General features: G+C 39.5%; 1 non-coding gene across 1 annotated transcript; it reads right to left on the bottom strand.

Annotated features, from left to right (window-relative positions):
• Window positions 1-14,934: 14,934 nt before the first annotated feature.
• On the bottom strand, window positions 14,935-15,041 carry LOC130466461 (small nucleolar RNA R71). Its single transcript, XR_008926686.1, has one exon. It is a non-coding gene; the product is annotated as a small nucleolar RNA R71 (small nucleolar RNA).
• Between the last annotated feature and the right edge of the window lie 6,281 nt (window positions 15,042-21,322).

Below are 21,322 nucleotides of genomic sequence, written 5' to 3' on the forward strand. Positions count from 1 at the left end.
CATAACTCTATTTATAATGTAACAAGCAGTATTGACTGCTTCAGCCCAGAAGTTCCTAGGCAAGGAACTGGCTATTAGCATGGTTCTTGCCATGTCCTCTAGGGTTCTATTTTTCCTCTCAACAACTCCATTTTGTTGTGGAGTTCTGGGAGCTGAGAAATTGTGGTCCATACCTTGTTCCTTGCAGTATTCATCGAATTTGTAGTTTTCAAATTCTGTTCCATGATCTGATCTTATATGGATCAGTTGGTGACCTGTGGTTTTCTGGATTTTCTTTGAAAATGTAACAAACTCATCAAACGTTTCATCCTTGCTTGTTAGAAATATGACCCAAGTAAAGCGAGAGTAATCATCAACAATAACTAATACATATTTTTTCCCACTTCTGCTTTGAATTCTCATTGGTCCACATAAGTCCATATGGATGAGTTCCAATGGTTTTGTGGTGCTTACCAATTTCTTAGATTTAAAGGAACTTCGGACATGCTTGCCTTTTGCACATGCATCACACACTTTATCAGTTAGGAACTTGATTGAGGGGAGTCCTCGAACCAGTTCCTTTGATCTTAGTTTGTCAAGCAGCGAGAAACTAGCATGTCCAAACCTCCTGTGCCATAGTAGGGAATTTTCTTCAAAGGCACTGAGGCAGGTTAGATTGTTCCTGGGAACTGTATTGAGATCCACAGAATATGTGTTCCCTTTACGAGTTCCTTCCAAAATAACCTTCCCAGTGTTATTGTTTATGATTTGACAGTTTTCAGAAGTAAAACTTACAGAGTTTCCTTTGTCACAGAATTGAGAGATGCTTAGTAGACTGTGCATCAAACCCTCGACTAAAAATACATTTTCAATGGCGTAGGAACTTGACCTTCCAACTTTTCCAATTCCAATAATTTCTCCTTTCATGTTGTCTCCAAAGGTCACAGTTCCTCCATTGTAGGCTTCTAGTGAGAGGAATTTAGATTTGTCTCCTGTCATGTGTTTGGAACACCCGCTGTCGAGATACCACGAGCTGTTCCCCTTCACTAGAATCTGTAAAGAGATCAAAGGTTAGTTACAGGAACTCGGGTTTCCTCGAGTTCCTTTTCAACTATAACTTCAGACTTCTTAACCCATTTCTGTTTTACATAATTTATGTTCCTTTGATCCTGTTCCTTCATCTTGGAACACTCAGTACTTATGTGACTTCCACTTCCACATGAGAAGCATACTTTTACACTAGGAAGATCTACATACTTCTTCTTATGACTATTTTTATGGTTAAAGCCCAATCCTTCTGTTCTCTTAGATTGAGCATTCTCAATCCATTTGGGAGGAACTTTAGGTGGTTGTCTCTGTGCCCTGGCCATGGATAGTTCCCTTTCCAGTTTCTCTTTTTGTTCCTTTGTGGAGATCAGATCTTTGTTTAAATTTTCTAAGTCGATGTTAAAAATTCCCATGTTGATTTCCAAGGATTTTGTAGGATCTAAACTTAAATTAAACATCTTATATTGACTGAGTTGAACTTGTAGAAGGATGTTTTCATTTCTAATTTTTTCGAATGACTCATTAATAGAGGTATTTCTATCTAGTAATTCAAAGAACCTGCCTTGGACATCAGATCTAATATTGTTCAGATAATTTATGTGGTCTTTACTGAGTTCCAAGGCTCTATCACTTTGTGCTTTTAATATACTTAGCTTTTTGTAATCATCTAGAGTTTCTAGCAACAGTTCAATTAGTTTTGACTTTGAGAGACACTGAAGAGTGGAGGAACTTACTTCTTCTGATGGAACTTGATCAGTTCCTTCTGTTCTAGCCATAAGGCAGAGATTTGCAGTTTCTTCATTTGGTTGTTCCTCATCGTCTTCTGAGTCTGTTGCTTCGCCCCATGCAGCTATCATGGCCTTCTTGAAGTTTGGTCTGTTGAAGGTAGACTTGTTAAAGCGATCTTTGACCTGTTCCTTCCCTTTTCCTCTGGTCTTGTCGTTCTCCCACAGAGGGCATTCACGAATTTGGTGATCAGTTTCTCCACATTTGAAGCAACCTTGCTCAGTTTTGGAACTAGTGATTTTCTTGGCAAAGTTCCTTCCTTTCTGGTTTCCTGGTTTGAAGTTCCTATAGAGCTTTCTCATTCTTCTGACCAGCATGGCAGCCTCTTCTTCATCTGGTTCAGATTCATCGAGTTCCTCAGCCTTTAGAGCAAGTCCTCGATTTCTTGAGCTCTCGGGAACAGCAGCTCCAAGATGCAGTTCGTGTGTCATCAAGGAACCAGCAAGTTGTTCAATGTTGAACTTGGTGAAGTCCTTGGTCTCAAACAGTGCAGTGACCTTTGTTCTCCAGCGATCATCTTGTGGCATGCTTCTTAGTATTTTTCTTACCTGTTCATCTGTGGGAATGATTCTACCAAGAGAAACTAATTCATTGGTTATGTTAGTAAATCTAGTGAACATTTCTTGAATAGTTTCTTTTGGAAGCATCTCAAATCTTTCATATTTAGACATCAAAAGGTCAATTTTGGAACGCTTAACTTCATTAGTTCCTTCGTGGGTTACTTGAAGTAGTTCCCAAATCTGTTTTGCGTTCTTGCACCCCATGACTCTGTTGTGTTCATGAGGTCCAAGCCCGCAATGCAAGATTTTGACAGCCATGGCATTCATCTCATATTTATCAAAGTCTTCTTTAGAAAATTCAGACATTGGTTTAGGAACTACCTCGTTTTCAGCATTGGTCTTTGTTACCTCGAAGTCTCCAACTTCAATTACACGCCAAACTTGGTAATTTTCAGCTTTGATGAATATCTCCATTCTATTCTTCCAGTATGAGTAGAACTTGCCATTGAACATAGGTGGCCTTTGTGTCGAGTAACCTTCTACCAGTTTCTCTTGTGAGTTCATACTTTCAGGAACTTGACTCAAACAGGGTTTCCTGTGTTTTGGTGAGTACTGGCTCTGATACCAACTGTTATTCCAGTAGGAACACGCACAAGAGGGGGGGGGGGTGAATTGTAATTAGAACTTTGATAAAGTTTCTTGCGGAACTTAAGAAACAATCAAGAAACTGAGAATAGAGAAGACAATAACGACAATTGTGAAAACTTCTTGATACTAATCAAGAAGAGAATTCTTTTATTATGGTAATGCCTCGATTACAATAATCTCTCCAACACAAGTTCCTCTCAAACTCGTGTTCCTCACAGTAATCTACTTCGATTACAACTCCTTAACTTCTCTCTCTCAGACTTAAACTCTAAGTCTAAACAGGATAACTCTATCCTTACTAATACAAAATATAATTCGTGTTTGGATAACTCTAGATATTAATAATGCTTTTGTGAGGATATAAGAAACTTAGGAACTTTGAATTAACTAGGACACAAACTGTTTTAGAAAATCTTAGACAAAACGTTTTTAGGAAAGCAAAAACTCTCAGAATGTTTGTGTGCTTTAAACCAAAAACGATTTCCCTTTTATAGTGTTTATCCTTAGGGTTAGTTCCCTTCAAAACCTCAACTGCTAACTGCCAGCACTTTGGTCTCCACGTCCCTTGACTTGAGGAACAAGGGGAAGACCACTTCCCACGTTCAGCCATGAAGCAGTTGGAGATTTGACTCAATCAAACCCTAAAACATTTCTTTAAAACAGATTTTATTTATCTACAAAAACTTAGGAGTATTTTTAGGAAAATAAGTTTTGTTTAAATAAAATAAAACGTAAATCTATTTTATATTAAATATGCAAAACTTGTTTTTATTTAAGAAATGTTTTCCATAAAAATCGCTTCCAATAAAATAAATGGCCTAATTAAATCATAAGTTCCTTGAGTACTCTATATACCATTAGCATAATTAATATTTACATAAAATTCTAAGTACAGTGGACTACCTAGACTTCATGTCTTCCCTTTGTCTGGAACTTGCAACTCAGAAGCTTCAGACGTTCCAGCCAAGGAACATTGATGAGTTCCTCTCTAGCTAACACAGGAACTCTTGGCTATGAGTCTGTAATAGTTCTTGTGGATATTCGGAACTCTTGATATGTAACTGTGTTGCTCCTCTTGTGACTTCAAACTGGAACAGATACAACTTCCATCTCTGAAGCTCCATTGACTGTTCCAAGTGTACCTCAGGAACTTCACCAGTTTATTCAAGTTCCTATCCTAATAGAAACTTGGGCATATGCCTGTTCAAAGTCATTTAGCAACCATAATCAGGAAGTTTGCAATATGTGTGTGTGTCATCAACCAAAACATAGGAACAACACATGTTAATCGGAAATTAATTGATTAATAAATTTTCGATTTTTCGCCCTAAAATTATGAAATTAATATGTTTTATTAATTTGTCATTAATTTTGAATTAAAAATTTTAAATTTTTTGAAAAAAGCCCATAAATTTTGCACGCACAAAGCAATGGAAGCTACGTGTTGCCCTTAAGGGGTGCTGTATAGTGCGGGCACGCGACAACGAGCAAGGGAGCTCGTCGCCCGTGCGGTACGAATGCAGCGAGCAACCAAGGCATGGCGCGCGCACGAGGCAAGGGAGCCTGGGCGTGTGTGCTGTGTGCTATGGGCGAAGGCGATGGGCGTGGCACATGACGAGGCGCGCGCACGAGGGTGAGAGCTGGGTCGCCCAGCCATCGCTGCTCTGCGCACCAACGATCGCTGCCTCGCCACGAGGGCTTGCTTGCGCCTAGCGAGCGAGCACTCCTTCGGTAGCTGCTGCGATGTATGCGAGCGAGCAGGCTGCGCGCAAGCGTGGCTTGGCTTGCTGCGTTTGCGCGTGGCTGCTGCTATGATATGCCATGGGCGTGCGATCGTTCGTGCACTCGATGGGGCTTGGGCGCAAGTCAAAGTGCTCGTCGTGTTACGAATGAGTCGTTTTGAATTTTAATTTGAAATTTTCAGTTCGAAAATAATTTTAATTACTTTTGAAATTAATAATTTAAATTGTTTTCTTGGGATTTAATTTTGAATATTATAATTATTATATATTTCAATTGATACTAATTATTTTACTAAAATTAAACATTGAATTAATTTAAATTCATTTAATTCAACTGAAAAATAAATTAAATAAATGGATTCGATTATAATTTTATATGAGCTTTAAATTTTAATTAAACTTGTATGTTTCCGGTTAGACTAGAAATACATTTTTTATGTTTAAAATTAGTAAAGCATATAAAGTTATTGGTTTAAGTGGGAGCCTTTAGTCATAACTCTTGATTAGGTCTACAAATCCTTTAAGGTTAAACAACTTGATTAGAATTAATAAGGACTGAATAATTGGTAGATTATTGGTGCCCTTGATTAATTGCTGCAAATATTTATATGATGCATAACGTGTTTTACTAACCAGCTATGTGGGCCATTCATGATAATGAATGGGTGAATGGTATATATTGTATATGTACTGTTTTGCAGGTTATGAAGTGACTAGTATGGCCCAAATAGGATAGAAAATATGGTCTGCGTACCATTAATTTGAATGTAATTGGTCTAATGCACCAAAGTTTGTTTTTCAATTCAAATATGGTCTGCGTACCATCAAATAGTTGTAATTAGTTTAATTATAGCTTATCCTATTTGAAGAAAATGGCGCCTCCCATGGTGAAATTCAAGATGGAGTTTCCAATCCATTTTCAAGACGGACTTTGAAGTTGAAGCTTCAAGATGAAGTCGGGCTAGATCACATTTATCTTATGCATGTTTTAAGTTATTTAATGCTCTTAAATATGTCTTAATTATGCATGAGATTATGGCTTGATTATGTTGCATGATTAAGGATTTTAGTTCACTTAAAATCTAACCAACATAGTAAGAGCCTTAAGTTCCAAACTTTAAAAATTGAGTTAAAAGGTGTCATGCAAAAATAACACTTACTTGGATAACCTTTACATCAATCTAGTAATAGTTTTACGCTCAGCGAGGTGTTACTTATTGATCCTAAAGGGGTAAGGTACACAAATCATTGTGAGTACATGTTAGTTTTGGTGAAACTCAACGATATAAGTAAGGAGTCCTTTTATGTCGTGGCAAAATCGATAGGTTTTCCTAATAAGTTCTTAGACGTACCTATCAACCGAGAGTAGTTTCTAGACTATTAGCAAAAGGCTTTTTCTTACCTAAAATGTTTTAGAATTGAGTCTAAATACATAATGTGCTTAATTCTTCAATGGTTTTAGGGTCTTGGAATCATTTTATTCACACCTGTCGGAACAATAAATTCGAATAAAATGCCAATAACTTGTTCAAATTGCATGATTGCTTTAATTTTCAAGTTATTACTCATGATAAATGTTTAGACTTTGCATGCTTCAATGTATGTTTTAATTATTGTTTATAATTAAATATCTTGCACTGCAGTAAATCTTTTTAGAAAGGTAACAGTAAATTTCCTCGATTGGTAATGAATCCAAGAACGATTCACGGAAATAAGAGAAAATGAGCAATTTAAATGTACGTTTCTTTTAGCGACTTTTATGGTTGTTTTCGAGTATCAAAGTCGAATGGCAAACCGATTGGTGCTTGTGAATTCAAAATACAATGTAGTTTTGAGATCATAAAGCATTGAGTTTAAACACTCAGCTTTACCAATGGTTAACAACGTAATATCTTTGTCCATTTAATTCTTGAATGAGTTTAGTCCCTAGACATTCGAATAGATCGATGCTTAGAGAACTTTAGAAGCTTCTGGTAAGATCATCTAGTTGAAACAAAATATTCAACATAAATGGTCAGAACTTTGTTGGAGTGACATTGGACATGTCTAAACAAAGTATAAAAGTCAACACTAGAGAATTCAATTCTTAAGACTATAAGAAAGGGTACAAGAAATAGGAAAACAAGGAACGAACGAAAGGAATTTACGATTCCGTTTCTACCTATAAGTTTATGTTTAAAGAGCAGTGACCTAGCAATCAAACTTCCTTGGTATCATATACCGCTTGAGGTTCTTACTTCGGTAATAACTCAAACAATGGAAGCTAGGATACACTAATGACCTACAAGTGGGAAATGAAGCATGGCAATGCTACATTAGTTGTAGGGTCATCTAGTTTGTTTTAAGTCCTTTCAAAGGCTGGAACTTAATGGCTATTTTGTTCCATAATCAGCATACCTAAATTTCTGCTTCAAACACAGAAAGACTCACATTCACAAGAACGAAAACAATGCTTGTTTGTTTGTTTATTTGAATGAAATGGTCATTTACGGTTTGAGTCAATATGCTTGATTAAAAACAAACAACTCTTTAACAATAAAAACTTTACTAGGTTCAAATCAACCCCTTGATTTGAATTCCACTAATCTTTGGCATTGTTGCTTAGACCATATCAACAAGTTAACATTCATAAGCTCTATTTCTATGGACTTTTGAAAGTTGGTTGATTTCTAGATCAATTCAAGACAAGCTAGTCTTACTTGTTGAAAGTAACAAAAGATATGAATTATTGCTAGAACGCCTAGACAATAGAGTTTAAAGCTAAAGAAATTATTTATGGCTTTATTATATCACCTGGTTTTGAGTAAATATAGACTTATTTACTCAAAGTGATATAAGTTTGAATCTGTTTGGCTAGTTCAAAGATTCAGAAGTATAAAATCCACTTGGCAAGAAATCATAAAGATCTAGGTTAGATCATGTTGATGATTACTTGAGACCAAAATGATCATCAATGATTGTGCGTTGTAATTTCACGATCGAGCTCCATAAAATATGAAATATCTAAGTTGGAATGATCAAAGTCAATTAGTACTTGATTCGATCAATGATGAATCATAAAGACTTTTCCTATAATTTCTAAAACAAAATGCTCAACTACCACCAAACTAAACCAAATTCGTCAAAGCTATTGAAAAGCAATTTCAGAATATCTTTTCATAATATATCTAAAGAGTTCCTAAACTCAGTGGGAGCTTAGTGTTTGTTATTCAACAAACTAAGGCCCAAGTATAGATATATGTTTCATTGTGATTTATTCAAATGAGACACAAGGGTATTGTTTCTACCACGAATTTTTTAGAACATAATGTTTGTTTGCTCGAAATAGTGTCCTTTTGGAGATTCATTTATAAAATGACAAGTGGGAGAAAATAGACCTCGAAAGTCTTCGAGGCGAACAACAAACATAAACGGACATTCCGGAGGCTTTTCGAAGTTCTTTAGAAAATCCTAACACGTATTCTTTAAGGACTTTATAAGTGGCTTTTAAAGAATAGACATCTCTTAGAAGACTTTACAAGTGCTTCAAGGAGAACAGAATATTCAAAGGACTTTCAAGTGGCTGTTGATTCTATTGTTTGATCGATGTTCTATACCCAAGTAGGCATAGAGTTCAAGTCACTGAAACTATGAGATTCTTCTATTAGATAGTGAAGAATCATGGAGTTCAGGTCACTGAAGCTATGCGATTCTTCTATTAGATAGTGAAGAAACCTAAAACTTGCAGTCAAACTATTGTCATGTAGATTAATAAGTTTGTGACTTGTAAGAAAGCTATGACGAAATCTAGATTCCCTAAAATGGTTAAAGGCCATATATAGACTCAAATGTTTTAGATGGTTAAAGGCCATAAAACATAACCAATGTTTTGATGATAAAATTGTAATTTTGTTGATTTGCAAGAATGGGTTAACACCTATTGGTTGCAAGTTTGTTTTAAGCATAAAAACCATCAAACATGAAATTGTGTTCACACACAAAGCTAGATTAGTTGCTAAAGGTTACAAGCAAATTCACGGCGTGGATTGTGTTGAAACCTCATGCATAATCGTAATGCTTAAGTCTATAATTCAAGCAATGATTGCATATTGGTACATATGGCAATTGGATGACAAAACGTATTCCTCAATCAAATGTTGGAATAAACTATGTACATGACATGTCATAGAATTTGTGGATCCAAATAAATACTTGAAAAGGAAAGCTAGCTTATGAAATCTAAGTACAAATTTAAGCAAGCCATTGGGAATTGGAACTGTATTTTAGTGAAGCTAATAAGAATTTTAGTTTCATAAAATGTACATGATTCTTATAGATATATAAGAAGTTTAGTGGGAGTACATAAAACTTAATTGGTCCTATATCTCTCTATTTTGAAATAACATTCAAATGCTAATAACTTAGGTTTGAAATTATTCATCAATGATGGACCAAGGCGAAACTTAGTACATACTGGGTATTAAGATCTATTTACAAAGATCTTATGATATTGTTTTGGATTAAGTAATGGCATTTACTAAATCAAACACGAAAGACTCCATTGGAGACATTCGACCCATATGAATAAATCTAAGTAAAGAATGTTTGAACTATGTATAAGAATTTACTAAGTTAAACATCAAAGAATCTAAAGAGATTCTTCACCTATATTATATGTCAAAGAATTTAGCTGGATTTAGTATCTACTGAAACTAGATGAGATAAAGTTACATGAATAGAATTCAATTGAGAATAATTCTGCAAAAGAATATATCATGTATGATATAATATGAGGATCGCCAAAAATGTATCGTATGGCTTTAGGCCTGACGAACATATACCAATCTCTATTGATCTAAGTGAAGATCAACTAGATTGAGATCAAGAAAACTTATGGTACTTGAAAAGGTACATAGGAATAGTTCTTGATTCAAGGAAATGAAGATAAGCTAAATATTGATGCTACACGCATAGACACTGGCAAAGGATCAAGCAAGATTCCTTTGGAGTTAACCATTGACAAGGACGAGCTAAAGAGCATCGTGTTTTGAAATGGCAACATGGATTAGAGACCATGGGTTGTTGCGTGGGAAATAAATATTAATTTCTATGTTCTGAGATACAGATGGAAAAGTCTTCCACATATCTATGAACTGCTTGGATAAGTAAATCCAAACACAGCATCACTAGCAACCTATACAGTTGAAGTAAAAGTACTTATTGCCTAAAAATCAATAAAACATAGTTGTTTATGTTAAAAAGTTCTTCACTGAACTTGGGAAGATCACATGTCTGTTGACTTAATGGTTCTTCATTGCAAAATGCGTAGAACCACTAATATAACAAGAAAGACTAGATCACAAAATAAACATACTCAAAAGATCTTATCATATATCTCGAAGAACATTCGATGAAAAGGATATTAAGATTGGCAAAGCATGATAACTAAACCTATGCAACAAGTGAGAAGCAACACTCACGTTGTAGCACTGGAAATCAAGCATAGCTTTGAATTCCATGAACTGTTTTAAAGATGGGTTTGAGGCCCATGGTTGTAAAACATTGGGGTTGAACATTTATCATATATGAAATGTATTTTCATATTCCATTTAATCTTGGTTTAGTATTAAATGACGAGTCCCTTCAAATTTGACGATATATTCAAGATAGACTGTCAGGACCAGTCCTGTGACTAAGAAATGTCTATCAAGTGAACTTGAATGTCAAAAGTTAAAAATGGTCCCGGGTCGAAGTTTTCTATAAAGATGGACGCATAGAAAACGTTAGACGACTGGAATGCAAGATGACTAGTAATTCTGTTTCTTGAACTATGTGGACATGGCAATGTCGTAATCATTTGCATAGATACTTACTTTGAGAAGACTAGTATCGGACAGACCTAGGAAACTTTACTGTAAGAGATGAAAATCTGTCATAAGTAAATTTCATTAAAATTATTAGAAACTAATCCTCAATACCTGAGTGATTTGAGATTACTTGTTTGAGAACTGCTTACTTTGACGTTGACCAACCGTCGCACAGTAAAAGGAGGCTATAAAGGCAACACTCAGGTAATCACCTATCAAACGAAGTATAATCTCAAGATCGCAAGATTGGGATTGTCGTCCCATAAATCGGGATGAGATGCTAAAAGTTGTACAAGGCCACTCGGAGAACTAGAAACTGCAAAATGCATGGCCGTGCTCAGATGAATCATATTCTATGATTATCTGTTTATTTGATCACTTGAACTCTGAAACCGAGAAACACCTCTGGACATAATAAGGATGACAAACTCTTACATTATGTTCAAGAGCAAGCATCGAGCGACAAAGGAATTAGGAAATGCACACTTGTCCCTAAGGACAAGTGGGAGACTGAAGGAAATAATGCCCTTGGTCCAAGTATCCATTTAATGTTAAGTCTAATAAATGCGGTTCAGTATTAATTAACAAGTTAATAATTCAGTGAGATCAAGTGAGCTGAATGCCTAGCTAGAGGCCGCTTCAGTTCAAGTGGAATTAATGATATCAATCCATAGCTTACTCTTGACTGAACCCGTAGGGTCACACAAATAGTACGTAAACGGATCAAGAATTTAATGGCATTAAATACTCCATCTAAGGATATTCGGAATCGACGGATCTTGGTTTCAGTGGGAGCTGAGATCGTCAAAAAGCAAGAAATGAATACTCCGGAAACGATGATATTGCCGGAAACGGAAATATGGATCGTATCGGAAATATAAATATTATACAAGTCGTAGATGTTTCCGGAAACGAAAACATGGTACGTATCGGAAAATATAATCGGAAATGGAAATATTGCCGGAATCGGAAATATTCCTGGAAACGGAAATATTGTAAGAATCGGAAATATTGCCCTTGGTCCAAGTATGCATTTAATGTTAAGTCTAATAAATGCGGTTCAGTATTAATTAACAAGTTAATAATTCAGTGAGATCAAGTGAGCTGAATGCCTAGCTAGAGGCCGCTTTAGTTCAAGTGGAATGAATCATATCAATCCACAGCTTACTCTTGACTGAACCCGTAGGGTCACACAAATAGTACGTAAACGGATCAAGTATTTAATGGACTTAAATACTCCATCTATGGATATTCGGAATCGACGAATCTTGGTTTCAGTGGGAGTTGAGATCGTCAAAAAGAAAGAAATGAATACTCTGGAAACGAAGATATTGCCGGAAACGGAAATATGGATCGTATCGGAAATATAAATATTATCCAAGTCGTAGATGTTGCCGGAAACGAAAACATGGTACGTATAGGAAAATATTATCGGAAATGGAAATATTGCCGGAATCGGAAATATTCCTGGAAACGGAAATATTGTAAGAATCGAAAATATTATCGAAATCGGAAAATAATTCCGGAAACGGAAATATTAAATATTTGTTCGAAAAGGAAATTAATTCCGGAAACGGAAATATTAAATATTGTTCGATCGTAAACAAATTCCGGAATCGAGAATTTAATCGGAAAGCGTATCGTACGAATTAGCATCGGACGAGGCTTGCTAGACGAAGGCCCAGCACGAAGCCAGGCCATCGCCCCAGCAAGCCAAAGCGCAAAAAACCACACGCCAAGCTTGACCAGGCCCAGCGCAGCCCAGCCAAGCTTTGGCGCGCGCGAGCTCAGCGATGGCCTGCGAGCAAGTGGGCCTCAGCGCTGTGCGCTGTGCGTGGGCCGCAAGGATTTCGCATGGGCGTGCGGTGCTTGTGTGCTGCTCGTGTGCGTGTTACACGAATAGTATAGCTATCGGGATTCGTCATATGATTAAATCCTAATCCTAATAGATAAATTTAATTTAATAGAGTCCTAGCAGGATTCTAATTAAACTAAATTAGTATTCTAATAGGATTATAAGTCCTTTTCCATAAACTCTATAAATAGGTGCCTAGGGTCACAAATTTATATACAACATTGAAGTATTCAAAGGTAAGATTTTGAAGCAAAAATCAGCCCAACACTTGCAACCATTTTAGCCGAAAATCCTAGGAACCTTAAGGGCGATTCTAGTTGGTCAAGCTTAAGGCGGATCCGGACGTTGATATGTGCGTTTTATATAATATTTTCACCCCCGTCCCTTAGTACTTTCATGCGTCAAATGAGCTCCTAGGAGCCATTTTAGTACTAATCTGTGTATTTTAGTGTGCCGTGAGTTTCAGGAATACTTAGTGAGAAATTGGTCTTGTTAGGCCCGTTTCTTGATGATTTAGGCCACTACAGGATCCCGAGGGAGTTCGGGACGACTTTTGTCGACTTACGGGAGCCCTGGATGTTCATGATCGAGCCCCGGAAGTTAGACTAGGTGTTGTGGACGAAGGGCGGATCACTTAGCCCTCCGCCCGGTGGATTGCCCCTCGCCCATCGGGCGAGCAAGCAGAGGAACAGTTCGTCAGAAGGCGCCCGACGGGCGGAGTTTCGCCCGGTGCCCACCGGGCGCCCATCAGAAGCAGCAGTAGAAGAAATCGCCCTCCGCCCGACGGGCGAGAGCCGCCCGACCGGGCGCGCGGAGAAGGTTTTCAGAGAATCGCCTTACGCCCGTCGGGCAGCCCTGCGCCCGTCGGGCGGACTTCGTGCTTTACGCCCGTCGGGCGGAGAGCCGCCCGACCGGGCGACGACAACCCAAGGCGCTGTGCGCGCGCGTCCTTCTTTATTTTTTCCGGTTTTTTTCTTATGTTTTTAGGCTAAACTATAAATATAGCCTTTGTTAATTTAGTTGGGCACTTCATTATCTCATATCCTAGTGTTAAAACACTTACTTTTATTTCTCTAAGCTTAATTTTCTCTCTCTAATTTGTTCTAAACACTTAGTTTATTTTCAATCAAAAAAATCGAAGCTTTCATTTGCCATTGTTCTTCAATTAGGTATTATTCCTTATTTCAATTCTTTGTTTAAGCTTTAATTATGTTTTCAATCATGCCAATTGCTTTGCTTATGGTTAATATGTGTGAGTAGTTGATTTTCTAGGGTTTTGGGAATCCATGAACGAATGTGAAAGGATGATTAATTGTTGTTGATTGTTGGTTTAGCTGTTAATTCCTATTGATTGCCCTTATCTACTTTGCAATTAGATTTGCGCAGGTTTGATTGTATTAGTTTCGCAATATCAAATTAAGATTCGAGAGATGCAATTTGATGTTTAGGCTTGTTTCAATAGGTAGAATTGGGATTAATACGTAGCGAGAGCCCGTTAATTCTAAGTCTATGATTAGTATCGATTCGAGAGAGCATGCTAGTCTAATTAACTGTTTTATTGATTATTATCGATTGTTGTCATCCTGGAATGTTGTTCATCGGTGAACCTGTGCCCTAGACCTTTTAATATCTGATTTTTCCCTATTTTATTATCATCCTAGTTTCATTATACAAATCAACCTATATTCTTGTTTCCCAATAGTCTAGAATTGCCGATTAATAGTAGAAAGAACATTGTTTCCCTGTGGATACGATCCTTGCTTCCCTTGCTATATTTTTAGTTGGTGAACGTTAGGTTTATCTTTGATAGGAGTGCGATTTAGCCTGTCAAATTTTGGCGCCGTTGCCGGGGAGACGGTTTTATTTTCTGTTATTGATTGATTATCCTAGATTATTGTTTGTTACTACTCAAGGAACTCACGTTCCTTGAGACCGGATCTCACATTGTTTTGTAGTCTTTGTCTATGCCCAGGACCGTAGGTACTAGTAATCTTACTCCATTCGATCCTGAGCCCGAAAGAACCTTTCGTAGACGAAGAACTTTCATTGCACAGTGTGGGAATTACTCTGACTCTGATCATAATATTGGCGATCTTTTTCCTTCGGATACAGATTCAGTTTCAGAGATAGAGATGGGTGACGAAAATCTGATACCGCCACCTACCCCACGGCTTACGGACTATTCTAAGCCAAGTCTGTCCGTGCTGCCAAAGGCGATCATGCCTTCTATTGCAGCTGAGACCTTCAAGATTGAGCCCGCATTGATTAACATGATCGAGAGACGCCAGTACGGTGGGGAACCAGGTGAAGATCCGAATCTTCACATTCAGTCCTTTATCCAATATTGCTCCACCATCAAGCAAAAGGGATTGACTCCGGAGTAGACTATGGAGATACTTTTCCCGTTCTCTTTGAGTGGGAAAGCTAAACTGTGGATTAATGGGTTGAATCGGGCGGCTTTGAAAATCAATAATTGGGAATCCTTGGCTCTTGCTTTTTATGTTAAATATTTTCCACCTGAGAAAACGGCTCGTCTGAGGGGTCAGATATTAGGTATCTCACAACAAGCGGATGAGAGTTTGTTCGAGGTTTGGGAGAGATTCAAGGATTTGCAAAGAGAATGCCCGCACCATGGTTTGGAAGATTGGTTCTTGATTCAGCAGTTTTATAATGGTCTGGGCAATGAGTCTAGATGTTTGTTGGATTCAGCTGCCAGTGGGAGGTTCATGCAACTTGAGGTGCCTAGAGCTATGGAGGTGATTGAGGAGATAGCCATTCACAATGCCCAGTATGGAAATCCTAGAGGTCTATCTAACAGGGGTGGTAAGCATGATTAAATTCTATTGAACAATTAACTGCCCAATTGACTGCTTTACATTATAAATTCGATAATATGCAAGCGGCCAATGCTCAATCTGCCCAACCTGTTAGTGTAGCTGCTATGAGTGCCCAACCTACTACTGTTTGTGAAAGTTGTGGAATGTCTGGTCATTATGCACAAGAATGTAGAAGCTCTATTGAACAATGTAATGCTTTTCAATCCTACAAACAAAACAACCCATTCTCCAACTCTTACAATGAGGGCTACAAAAATAACCCTCTGCTTTCCTACAGGAGCAACAACATCCAAAACCCTCACCAAGTTCAACATCCACCACCACAACCATATCAACCCCCACACCAACAATCTTACCAACCCCGAAACAACTACAACCAACAGTCTAGTGGGCCACCTGGGTTCTCTAGACAACACACATCACCCCCACAACCACAACCTCAAGTCACACAGCCTGACCCTATGCTAGTAGAGATGAGAAACATGATGCTACAAATGCAAAAATCTCTAAGTGAAAAGGATGCAAAAATCGATGCTCTTACTGCTCATAACAAGATCATTGATACACAGTTGGCACAGATGGCTACTACTATTGCAGGGAGGCCACCAGGCCAACTTCCTTCACAGCCCGAAAATAGGGAGTCTGCTAATGCAATTACATTGAGGAGAGGTAGGGATTATGATGGTCCTTCTATGCCGGTTGAGGTTGATTCCGGGGTGTCTGCTAGTGATCTGGTCAGTGAGGAAATCCCGAAGATAGATATGGGTGAGAAGGAACCAGCTGAAAAGGTAGTCAATGAGAATGAGGCTACAACTGCGGTTAAGAAGGGGGCGGATATACAAGTACCACCTGTTGCACTCCCCTTCCCAAACCGACAACTCAAGAATAAGCTAGACAAGCATTTTGGCAGATTCTTGGAAGTGGTCAAAAATTTGCAGGTAACGGTTCCTTTTACTGAATTAATTTTACAAGTTCCTGCGTATGCTAAATTCATGAAAGATATTTTGACCAGAAAACGTGCTTTTTGTGAGGTAGAGACTGTAGCTTTCACTGAGGAATGTAGTGCTTATTTGCAAAACAAGTCTCCACCTAAACTTAAGGACCCCGGGAGTTTTTCCATCCCATGTAACATTGGCACCGTATTTATTGATAAGGCTTTATGTGATCTAGGTGCTAGTGTGTCTGTCATGCCTTTGTCTGTCTGTACTAAACTGAATATGGGTGAGCTTAAGGTTACCAATATCACTCTACAAATGGCCGACCGTTCTGTCAAATACCCCTTAGGTGTTTTAGAGGACGTCCCTGTTAGAGTAGGTAAATTCTATATACCTGTGGATTTTGTAGTATTAGACATGCAGGAGGATTCTCAAATTCCCATAATCTTAGGTAGACCCTTCCTTCATACGGCGGGGGCGGTAATTGATGTTAAAAGTGGGAAATTGACATTGTGGGTTGGGGATGATAAGGTGACTTTTAATCTGAATAGTGCCTTAAAAAGTCCCATGCTAGAGGAAGAACAATGCTATCGCATAGATGTAGTCGATTTTATTACTCGTGATAACGTCTCCCAAGTTCTCGAAAGAGACCCTTTGGAGGCAGTGCTTTGTTGTGAGTCTTCTGCAGATGATAGCAGTTCTTGGAGTGCTGAAGTGGATGCTCTGGAGTTGGCTCTTAATGGTGGAGAATCTGAGCCGGAGAGCACCAAATTGAAGAGGTTAGTTTGGCCGGTTTGTTCTGTTAAAGAGGTAAAGAAACCCGAACTTAAACCTCTTCCTGCTAACCTTAAGTATGCGTTTTTAGATAATGAACAACTTTGCCCTGTGATCGTCAGTACTGCACTTGATGCAGGCCAGTTATCCCAACTTCTTATTGTGTTGAAAAGGCACAAAAAGGCCATTGGGTACAGTATTGATGATTTAAAGGGTATTAGCCCTGACTTTTGTATGCATAGGATACATCTAGATGAAAATCATAAACCATGCATTCAACCCCAGCGTCGTTTGAACCCTGTCATGCAAGATGTTGTAAAAGCTGAAGTTATGAAATTGCTTGATGCGGGTATAGTGTATGCTGTGTCTGATTCTAAGTGGGTGAGTCCCGTTCAGGTAGTGCCTAAGAAAGGGGGGACAACTGTGGTGAGAAATGAAAAAAATGAGTTGATACCAACTAGGGTAGTCACAGGTTGGCGCATGTGCATTGATTATAGGCGTCTTAATGTTGCTACTAAAAAGGACCATTTTCCCCTTCCCTTCATTGATCAAATGTTAGAAAGGCTAGCCTGTCACAAGTTTTTCTGTTATCTGGATGGTTATTCTGGTTTCTTTCAAATTCCCATACATCCAGACGACCAGGAAAAGACCACCTTCACCTGCCCCTATGGTACCTTTGCATATCGTAGGATGCCTTTTGGTCTGTGCAATGCGCCTGCTACTTTCCAACGTTGCATGATGAGTATTTTTTCTGATTTTATTGAGTCTATCATGGAAGTGTTTATGGATGATTTTAGCGTCTATGGTACTTCTTTTGATTCTTGCTTGCTAAATCTGACTAAAGTTTTGAAAAGATGTGAAGAGTGCAATTTAGTCTTGAACTGGGAAAAGTGTCATTTCATGGTTACTGAAGGGGTGGTTTTGGGACATTTGATATCTGATAAGGGCATTCAGGTGGATCGAGCTAAGGTCCAAGTGATTGAACAATTACCCCCTCCAGTTAATGTGAAGGGTGTTAGAAGTTTTCTTGGTCATGCGGGGTTTTATCGCCGCTTTATCAAGGATTTCTCTAAAATTGTTAAACCACTTACCCAGCTCCTTCTCAAGGATGCCCCGTTTGTGTTTACTGATGCTTGTCTTGAAGCGTTTGACAGGATTAAACAGGCACTGATTTCGGCTCCCATCATCCGTTCTCCCGAATGGGATATTCCGTTTGAGATAATGTGTGATGCAAGTGATTATGCAGTTGGGGCAGTGCTGGGTCAGAGAAAGGAGAAGGTCTTACATGCCATCTATTATGCAAGTAAGACCTTGGATGAAGCTCAAGTTAATTATGCAACTACTGAGAAAGAGCTTCTAGCTATAGTCTATGCCTTGGATAAATTCCGCACCTATCTGATTGGATCCAAGGTGATAGTCTATACTGACCATGCGGCCCTTAAGTATCTGCTCTCTAAGAAGGAAGCCAAGCCTAGGCTTATTCGATGGATACTACTGCTACAGGAGTTCGATCTAGAGATCCGCGACAAGAAAGGGGCTGAGAATGTGGTTTCAGATCACTTGTCTAGATTGAGGTATGACGATGGTAAGGGATCTACACCGATTGATGATTCATTCCCGGATGATCATTTACTTGCACTTGCCAGTCAGTCACCGTGGTTCGCAGATTTTGCTAACTATATTGTAGGAAGAATTCTTCCAGCCGATCTGTCATACCAACAGAAGAAGAAATTCCTACATGATGTCCGATTCTACTTTTGGGACGACCCTTATTTATTTCGTGAGACTGCTGAAGGGTTGTACAAGCGTTGTATTCCAGAATGGGAAGTTCAAGGTGTTATCAGTAGGTGTCATTCTTCACCTTATGGTGGTCACCATGGACCGTCTAAAACAAACGCTAAGTTGTCACAATGTGGTTTTTACTGGCCTACTATGTTCAAGGATGCACAGGCTTTTATTATGGCTTGTGATGCGTGCCAGAGGGCCGGCACTATTTCGAGGAGGTATGAGATGCCACAGAACCGAATCCTTGAGGTTAAGATTTTTGATGTATGGGGAATTGATTATATGGGACCATTCCCATCGTCCAAGGGTAACTTGTATATCCTTGTTGCTGTAGATTATGTGTCAAAGTGGGTGGAAGCCGTTGCCTCACCTACTAACGATGCTAAGACAGTCATCTCCCTGTTCAAGAAGATCATTTTTCCTAGATTTGGGGTTCCGCGCGCTTTGATCAGTGATGGAGGATCACACTTCCATGAGAAGCATCTGGATGCGCTCCTGCGCAAGTATGGAGTTTATCACCGCACTGGACTAGCCTACCACCCCCAGACGAGTGGTCAAGTTGAGGTCTCCAACCGAGAGATAAAATCTATCCTTGAAAAAGTGGTGGCGAAGTCTAGGAAGGATTGGAGCGATAAGCTAGATGACACTCTATGGGCATACAGAACCGCCTTTAAGACACCTATTGGTACCTCCCCGTATCGGTTGGTGTATGGCAAGGCGTGTCACTTACCAGTAGAAATGGAGTACAAGGCTTATTGGGCAATCAAACAGCTCAACATGGATGCAAAGCTAGCCGGTGAGAAGCGGTTACTTCAATTGGGTGAGCTCGATGAATTCCGACTACAAGCCTATGATAGTGCCCGGATTTACAAGGAAAAGACCAAGAAGTGGCACGACAACCACATTTTGCATAGAGAGTTCGCGGTGGGCGACAAGGTTCTACTTTTTAACTCTAGGCTTAAGTTATTTCCTGGAAAACTTAAGTCTAGGTGGTCTGGGCCGTTCACCGTGACTATGGTAAGCAAATTTGGGTCTATTGAAGTAGAGAATGAGAATGGTGAACGATTCAAGGTTAACGGGCAACGTCTGAAGTTGTACCATGATGGGGCTACCGTAGGAGTGGTTGAGGTCCTTCACCTCAACCCCTCCGCCTCATAGACGGCATATTCAAGGTAACAAGGTCGAGCGGGACCTATGAATAAACCAGCGCTTTGCGGGAGGCAACCCGTATTTCATTGCTTTCGATAGTTTAGTTTTGTTTTGTGTGTTTTGTAGTCTAGTTTCTTTGTTCATGAGTGGTGAGGAGAGAGCATTTTACGGTCCTTGGGTGTTTAATGATGTACAGGTTCAGCTTCTAAAGCACGAAAAGATAGGAAAAATCCGTGGGAGCAAGAATCGCCAACCGCCCGACGGGCTAGAGCAGCCCGACCGGGCGCGCGGAGAAAGAATCAGAAAGTCTCTGTACGCCCGACGGGCAGACAAGCGCCCGACGGGCGGCTCACTATGGAGCTGCTGGAAGTGTCGCCATACGCCCGACGGGCGAGGAGCGCCCGACCGGGCGCGTGTGCAGAGTTTTGGAAGTGTCGCCATACGCCCGACGGGCGATAGCCGCCCGACCGGGCGCGCGGAGAAAAAATTGTCAAATGGTCAGGTATCGCCCTCCGCCCGACGGGCGGACCTGTGCCCGTCGGGCGGCTTACGAGCTGTTCGCCCGTCGGGCGGGCGTTGGCCCGTCGGGCGAGAGGAGAAATTGCGGATTAAAACGCACGAGTCTCCTCTATTCTTTTTCACTTCACATCTCAATCATCTTCTTCATTCTCTCTCTAACCCCATTAAACCCCAAACCCTAAGAAACTTCAACTCTCCATATCTCCCTCATCTCTCACTCAAATTCATCAAGCTACACACCAAAATCATCCTCATCACATCTTCTTCAACCTCCACCAACCAATTTTCCTTCTTCCTCACTCTCTACAAAAAACCCAATTTCACCAAAAATTTTGAAAAACTCAAAATCACCTTCAACAATGGGTTCAAGGCCGAAAAGAACTTGCACGGGAGCAACAAGGAGACAAGAGGAGGCTTCCACAAGCCGTCCACCACCACCACCTCAATTTGCACCGGATTCGGCTTTACCGAACATGATTCTCGCTAGTGAGGAGCAACAAACCCGCATTGCACACCTCAAGCTACGGAAGGTAGTCCCTACTCGATTTATTTGTCAGAAAACTTTAAATGATATGGGTATTGAGAGGGATGTTAGGAGATTATTTCATGGGGTGGGCATGAAACATATGTTTTCCATGACTAGGTTGACATTTAGGGATCTTACTCTTGAATTCCTTAGCTCGTTTAATGTCCGAAAGAATGGTTACAAAGATGTCTCTAGAGTTTCTTTTAGATTGTTCAATAATGATTATGATTTGTCTATCAAGGATTTTGGTGCTATTTTTGGTTTGAATGTGGAGTATAACAGGTTCCCCGGGGAGGGGCATAACAATAGTGAAGTATGGGGGAAATTGACCGGGGATTTTAATCCCGGTAGCATGCAACATTTGCACGCCTCTAGCGTGCAACACCCCGTCCCC

Source organism: Spinacia oleracea, chromosome 1, assembly GCF_020520425.1.
Source record: "Spinacia oleracea cultivar Varoflay chromosome 1, BTI_SOV_V1, whole genome shotgun sequence".
NCBI lineage: Eukaryota > Viridiplantae > Streptophyta > Magnoliopsida > Caryophyllales > Amaranthaceae > Spinacia > Spinacia oleracea.